The following is an 8001-nucleotide window of genomic DNA, read 5'->3' on the forward strand; positions in this document are numbered from 1 at the left end:
CGTTCTGCTTGTGTGTGTGTGTGTGCGTGTGTGTGTGCGCATGTGCATGTGCATGTGCGTGCGCTCAAGCAGAGAAAACCAGAGAAAAAAAAAGTGTCTCCGTACTGCACCAGCAGAGGGAGCCAGACACCGCCGAGGTGACCTTGAGGTGGCCTTGAGCTGGAGCTCCACTCAGAGGACGAATGCCTCATACACACGAAGATGCTTGTTGTGCTTCTCTCTCATATTCATATTAATAAGCTTTATGAATGAGCCTAATTATCTTGGTTGAAGGTGGATAATAAGTGTCACTCGTAGTGTCTTGCCTCCTTGTTTACCAATCGCGAAATTAGCATGTGATTCAATACGTGTTGCGTGGGACATTGTTTGATGTTATTTCGGTAGTGATTATGTTCGTTATGTTGCGTACGGTATAATAGTGTTCGGTGTCGTGGACGACGAGGCTGATCGAGTTGTTTATGATGTGGTTTTAATGCGTCCTAATCTGTTGCCATGGTGACACATGTTTGGTGGGGTTGTGAGGTTGCCGAGGATGCAGAGGAAGCAGCTGGGTGGAGGAGAGAGAGAGAGAGAGAGAGAGAGAGAGAGAGAGAGTGTGTGTGTGTGTGTGTGTGTGTGTGTGTGTGTGTGTGTGTGTGTGTGTGTGTGTGTGTGTGTGTGTGTCAGGCTTTCCTGACACAGGTAGGGTGAACAGGGTCAGGAAACAGCATTGTAGCACAGACTACACCTCCCTTTTATTCCCTCTCTCTCTCTCTCTCTCTCTCTCTCTCCCTCCCTCTCTCTCCCTCTTTCCCTCTCTTTCATCACTCTGTTTGATGGTATACTCAACCACTAACTTCTTCCCCATAGTCTCATTATTTCCCCCCACCTTCATGTTTAGCTTTACTCAGCAGACAGATATTTCTGGAAAGGTTTGGACAATCAATTTAGTGGTGGACATGGAAAAACATGGAATACCACTGACATACAAATGGTTTCAAACTGCTTATTCCTGCCAATTGAAGCTATTAACAGCGATTATTAATATGTTAAACTCCCCTGTGGAAATCTGACACGTTGACAGTTGCTCGTAAAAAACACTTAGTTCTATATAGGCTAAACGGAGCTAAATGCTGTGTCAGCTGATCAGCCCAGTTGCATAACAAGACCAGTAGCTGGAGGGAGACCTCTAGCTAACCCTAACCCGAACAGAGAAGGGACAGAGTCTATATGATGAAGGAGTCTGAGGAGTCCCTTGGTGAAATGGCTGTTTGTCTAAAGAACTGGAGTTTCCAAGCCTGGAGCACTGAGCAGTATATTCCCTCCACCTCAGTCAATCTCCCAAAACCAAGCTGCTATCCAGTCAAACAGATTCCACCTGACCTTTCTTCGTACTTCATATGTCTTTGAGGAGGAGTCATGCTGTAATGAAACCTGCCTTAGGCTATAGGAGACTTGAGCTAGCCTACATGCTAAGCCTTAGTTAGCATATATGCTAAGTTTAATCTAGCCTACATGCTAAGCTTGAGCTAGTAGCAGTGCTGTGCCTTTCATATAGCCTACAGCTGTAGCTGTCTCTTGTGGTCGTGTTTATTATGTATTTATAGGCCTTAATTAAAAGATGTTGTTTTATCGCTGTAATTACACGTTACAGCAGCCTTTCCCAGTCTCCTACTAACACCGTGTAGCGTTGCAGGTTTTGATTGATTCCATGACAGAACATAAGATTATCATAAAATGCCCATTCCAATATTATCCTGCATTGTTTTTTTCACACTGTTGCTTGTGGATTGCTTTTAGGGTTTCTAATACTTATTCATCTCAGACAGCTCCCCACCAATAGTTTTATAGTGAGATACTTAGTGAGATACTACGTAAGGCATATTTGTCTCCTGTTAGAGAGAATCCCTTTCATTCTCCCCGTACTATGGAGTCCACAGTAGCGTACCAGTCACGCAGGTCTAACACCAAGGGAGGCTGGTGGAGGTAGAAATCGGAGGACAGTCTCATTGTAATGCATAGAATAGAATGAGGAATTGACACCATTCCTCATTCCATTCCATGCATTACAATGAGCCCGTCCTCCGATTTCTACCTCCACCAGCCTCCCCTGCAGACCTGCCTCCATCATCTCTGGAGTCAGACCCTCGGCATGTTATCACATGCCAGATATGGTGAGGTAAGAATGTCAGCCTGGCCACCAGATAAGAGCTGCCTCAGAAAACACAAGCTAGGCTTTTAACAACTATTATGCAACAAGCAGACAATGTCCCAGCGCAAGTTTGCCAGCATTTAGTAGTTAGCAGGGTTGCGGCCAATCAATTAATCAATTGATCAATGCAATAATAAGATTATCAAAATTCCATTTGTGAATTTGAAATTGACCATTTGTTTCTTCACAAGGATGGATTCATGAATCGATACCATTCTGTGGCTGCGTGTGCAGAGACATGTGCGCTCATACAACTGCCGGCCACTAGATGGCGTGACGGTCTGAGGTTTGTGTTTACATAGAGAGGAACGTCAGTGAGCTTGTTCTGCTTCACGTGGCTGCTTTCTAGCAGTCCTTTATCATCCCTCTCTCTCTCTTAGAAGAAGGGAGCTGACTCTCTTTCCTCCCCAGACCCCCCCTGAGCAGTCCATTTTCACTTTTTTTTTTAGACCTAAAAGCCTCTAAAATGTTCTCTTATCTTGTGTTCTGAAGTGGTCTGCTGGCATCATGTTCATATAACATCATATTCTCATCATCATTCCATACATGCCTGACGTCCGTTGCTTGGTCTTTAATTATGGAATGTTACATCATTACTTTTGGAGGGCTTGTTGTTGATGACAGACAACTAAACGCAGAGAGTGAGTGAGAGAGAGAGAGAGAGACATATTATAGGCAGAGAGAGTGAACCAAACATTAAAAGCAGAGAGAGAGAGAGAGAGAGAGAGAGAGAGAGAGAGAGAGAGAGAGAGAGAGAGAGAGAGAGAGAGAGAGAGAGAGAGAGAGAGAGAGAGAGAGAGAGAGAGAGAGAGAGAGAGAGAGAGAGAGAGAGAGAGAGAGAGAGAACCCCAGGGGAAGAGGAGAGCAGTAGAGTGTTCATGGAAGCAGATCTCAGATCCCCTCCAGAGGGCCTGAGTCATCCAGCTTGTTGAGTGGCTCATTAGGGCTCCGTCCATTTATGGCCACTTCCTGTTCAGCCCGGCTCAGGGGTCTCCCAGGGCGACCCTCTGGTGTACATTACAGAACAATGGCAGGTCAGGAGCCAAGGCCAGGGTGGATTGTGTTGTTGGAAGTAGAACTTTCCGATACCGGAACCCTGGGGGCCCAAAGGGATGTTCTGGCCCGGCCTTAACTCACCTGATTCAACTGATTCAATATATGATGATTGATTGATTGATTGATTAGTTGAATCAGGTGTGTTGATGCTGTGGGCTATTACTGTTACCCCCTGAGTCTGTCAATCCACTGAGAAAGTTACCAGTGTGCGTGTGCGTGTGTGTGTGTGTGTGTGTGTGTGTGTGCGTGTGCGTGTGCGTGTGTGTGTGTGTGTGTGTGTGTGTGATGGGCTGATCTGGTCTGTTGCCATGGAAACTATCACTAGCGGCACCAAGGAGATTAATATTTATGATGCTGTATTTTTAGACAGGCATTGATAAGCGTCGACTGGATCATTGTTTGAGGGGATTTAAGGATGATGGGGTGTGTGTGTGTGCATGCGTGTGTGTGCGTGCATGTGTGTGTGCATACGTGTGTGCGTTCGTGTGTGTGTGTGTGTGTGTGTCTACCTCAGTACTGCTATCTGAGAGGATGTGAGTTATCAATACTAGGTGTCAGGGCTTGTCTCTGGTCAGCGTGGGGCATGTTATTACACAGCAGTACCAGTCTGTAACCCCCCAGGGCTGTGCCAGTCTGTGACCCCCCAGGGCTGTGCCAGTCTGAGACCCCCCAGGGCTGTGCCAGTCTGTGACCCCCCAGGGCTGTGCCAGTCTGTGACCCCCCAGGCCTGTGCCAGTCTAACCCTAACCCCCCAGGCCTGTGCCAGTCTAACCCTAACCCCCCAGGCCTGTGCCAGTCTAATCCTAACCCCCCAGGCCTGTGGGAAACCACAGCGGAGATAAGACCAGACTAGAGACGCATCACACGGTGGGAAGGAGATGGTTGGTGTCTGGGTTTCCAATTAGGCAGCTGTCAGCTAGACAGAGATGTATGGGACAACCTGTCTGTGAGTGTGTGTGTGTGTGTGTGTGTGTGTGTGTGTGTGTGTCTGTGTCTCCAGAGTCCTACATCCTACTCCTGTGTGTGTGTGTGTGTGTGTGTGTGTGTGTGTGTGTGTTCAATTTAGGCTGTGAGAAAGTCCTCACAGCGGTTTGAGTCTTGGTTGTGTATGAGTCCTAGTTAGTCTTGGGTAGTTAGCTGCCCAGACTCTATGATTCAGTCGTCACACACTTGAAGACGCAGCTGACAAGACTAAAAAGGTGTCTGGAACAGGAAGAAGGTGTCTGGAACAGGAAGAAGGTGCACTCACTCTTTAATAAGCCGACGGAGGAAAGATGGAGTCTGAGATTTACTGCTGTGCTTGCTGAGGAGACGCAGAGCTGGGTAGAGTTACTGAGGTAACACACATAAATAAACCATGCCGAGAATTCCACTGGGTCAGTACTAAACCTCTGTGAAGGGGGCTAATGTGTTTAAAGACACAAGAATGCATTCCGAGGAAAAAATAGTATTTGTAAGACACTTTCTTCTTTAGAGACCCAAATGTATACCCTGCATTTCGAATATAGAATTATATTATAATAATTATATTAATTATTCTTTGAAAATGAAGCACAAAATCTACAACACTGAGCAATAGATGTTTTATGTTTAAGTCGTCCAAGAAGACAGAGCTAGCCTGACGTAGCCTCCGAGGCCTACTCTCTGGAAGGTGTTCAGTAATGTTGGTTGGCCTGTTGTTCAATAGATGGTTAAGGTGAGGATGTCAAAAGTACCTGCAGGTTGTTTGGTACAGATGATCAGCCTGTAGGTTGTTTGTGAAGCAGGGTCAGAGCTGGGCTTGGTGAGGTGAGTGGCAGGGTGGAATTCTGGAATGCTGAGGATTCCGGAGCTTACAGACACAGGACATTGTTCTCTGTGTGTCCTTGTTGTTAAAGGTGAGAGCTAGCCAAAGGAGGAGGTCTATATGTCTAACACTGTCAATATTATGGATGTCAAGAGCTAATATTGCGCAACAGGTTTTTTTGGGTGAAGGACTTAAGAGTTCACTTGTTACTGACCTACATACAGCCGGTCACTGTGAGAACATCATTTCAGACGCTGTTGTTGTGAGTGGTTTACAGTAAGAGTACAGTAGACGTCCACATCATGTTCCATGCCTGACGCGCTGTTATTCAGGAACACACTCAGTATTTCCTTCAAAATGTCAATCATCAAGCAATCCAAACTGTTCCTGAGTGCTCACCCTGCTGCTGTAACCAATTAAACCAACTCACCAGGCTTTCAACTGTCTTCACAGCACCAACATCATCTTTATACCTGTTGCCAACAATGACAGGATCTCAGTGGTACGAAGCTGTTCGGTAATCTCACCCGGACTATCCTGTCTCTCTGCTGGGAATCTCATTCTGACCATGCTGTCTCTCTGCTGGGAATCTCATCCTGACCATCCTGTCTCTCTCTCTCTCTGCTGGGAATCTCACCCTGAGCTGTGACTTCATGGCGTCCTAAACACACAGGTTTTCTCAATGACTGTTTGAAGTGTGGTGAGTCAGCGGTCAGTCTCGGCCCCTCCAGACAGCGCTGCCTCAGTGTGTCCATTAGCAGCTCCATAAAGGCGTTAGTGTTTGTGTTGGGGGGATATATGGGTGTCGGCCGCAGCTTCCCGGAGTTCAGACGTTTACGACGCGCAGGTTCAATCCCCCTGTTAATCGAGTGAGTGATGTCATGCATTAGCCCTCTGAGCCGAAGGCCCGGGAGGGAATGTGATTACGGAGCTGCTGGAGAGTCTCGTTGTTTAGACTGTGTTTTAATGGAGGAAGATTTAACTCTGCGGTTCTCTCTCTCTCTCTCTCTGTTTCTGTCTCTCTCTCTCTCTCTCTCTCTCTCTGTCTCTGTCTCTCTCTCTCTCTCTCTCTCTCTCTCCCTGTCTCTCTCTGTCTCTGTCTCTCTCTCTCTCTCTCTCTCTCTGTCTCTGTCTCTCTCTCTCTCTCTCTCCCTGTCTCTCTGTCTCTCTCTCTCTCTGTCTCTCTCTGTCTCTCTCTCTCTCCCTGTCTCTCTCTCTCTGTCTCTCTCTGTCTCTCTCTCTCTCTCTCTCTCTCTCTCTCTCCCTGTCTCTCCCTGTCTCTCTCTGTCTCTCTCTCTCTCTCCCTGTCTCTCTGTGTCTCTCTCTGTCTCTCTCTGTCTCTCTTTCTCGCTCTCTCTCTCTGTCTCTCTCTCTCTCTCGCTCTCTCTCACTCTCTCTCTCTCTCACTCTCTCACTCTTTCTCTCTCTCTCTCTCTCTCTCTCTCTCTCAGGCCGATGCTGCAAAAGAAAAGCTCCTTCTCCCTCCTCTCTTCTCCTGACAGCTGGCTGTTTCGAGGGGTAAGTGAAGTGTTTCAGGACCAGAACTTCAGTCATCATCTACTTGGTTTGTTACTCTTCACCACCATTAGCTCTGGCCCTCTTTGATTCAGATGAAAGCCAAGGTTGTTATGGTTCCCTGAAATATCCAAAAGAATACCTTCTATATTCAGTTTATCGTGTGTGTGTGTGTGTGTGTGTGTGTGTGTGTGTGTGGTGTGTGGTGTGTGTGTGTGTGTGTGTGTGCCTCCGCAGGGCAGTATTTATCTACCCCCTGTGTCTTCGTCATAGCAATTTTATTGATTATCATCACCTCTGATCCCCACTCAGGAAATGAAAACAACAAAATTGATTTTTTTAGTTGAGGACATTACGTGATTTCCACCTTTCAATAGACATAAACAAGAACACTGCGTAGGAAGTGTAAATAGAGGGTGTTTAATCAACAGGATTTTGTATTGTTTGTTTAGTTGACGTGAAGAAGTGGCAGAAATTCATATTTTTTTCCTTCAATGCACTGAATCGTGAAATTGAATGTTCTTGTGTAATCAATGCATTTTCATCATGTCTTGAACATAGTTTTGTAAACAACCGTAACCATGGCTACAGGACAAGAACATGAAAGCTATCTAATCTAGGAGCAGGATGTGTTGGCGCTTTGGCGCTTTATTGGCCTGTCTGCTGCATGGCACCATGGGTAAGGCGTCCTTCCCTCCCACGTCCTCCCGGCTGAGCGCGGCGCCTCCGGTAGGAACCCTCTCCGACTTGGCAGAGCTCTGGTTGTCTCAAGGTCATCTAATGACCTTCTGACACCGTCAGAGACTCGCAGGATTCTCTGCATTCTAAGGTTATGTTTGGAGTGGGCCAGTCCCCCACAGTCCCCCACAGTCCCCCAGTCCCCCACAGTCCCCCACAGTCCCCCACAGTCCCCCTCAGTCCCCCACAGTCCCCCACAGTCCCCCACAGTCCCCCAGTCCCCCACAGTCCCCCACAGTCCCCCTCAGTCCCCCACAGTCCCCCACAGTCCCACAGTCCCCCACAGTCCCCCTCAGTCCCCCACAGTCCCCCACAGTCCCCCTCAGTCCCCCTCAGTCCCTCAGTCCCCCACAGTCCCCCACAGTCCCCCACAGTCCCTCAGTCCCACTCAGTCCCTCAGTCCCCCACAGTCCCCCACAGTCCCCCACAGTCCCTCACAGTCACTCAGTCCCCCACAGTCCCCCACAGTCCCCCACAGTCACTCAGTCCCCCACAGTCCCACAGTCCCCCACAGTCCCCCACAGTCCCCCTCAGTCCCCCCCAGTCCCCCCCAGTCCCCCACAGTCCCACAGTCCCCCACAGTCCCACAGTCCCCCACAGTCCCCCACAGTCCCACAGTCCCACAGTCCCCCACAGTCCCTCAGTCCCCCACAGTCCCACAGTCCCCCACAGTCCCTCAGTCTCCCTCAGTCCTACTCAGTCCCACTCAGTCCCT

This window comes from Argentina silus (assembly GCF_951799395.1).
Source record: "Argentina silus genome assembly, chromosome: 4".
Classification (NCBI taxonomy): Eukaryota; Metazoa; Chordata; class Actinopteri; order Argentiniformes; family Argentinidae; genus Argentina; species Argentina silus.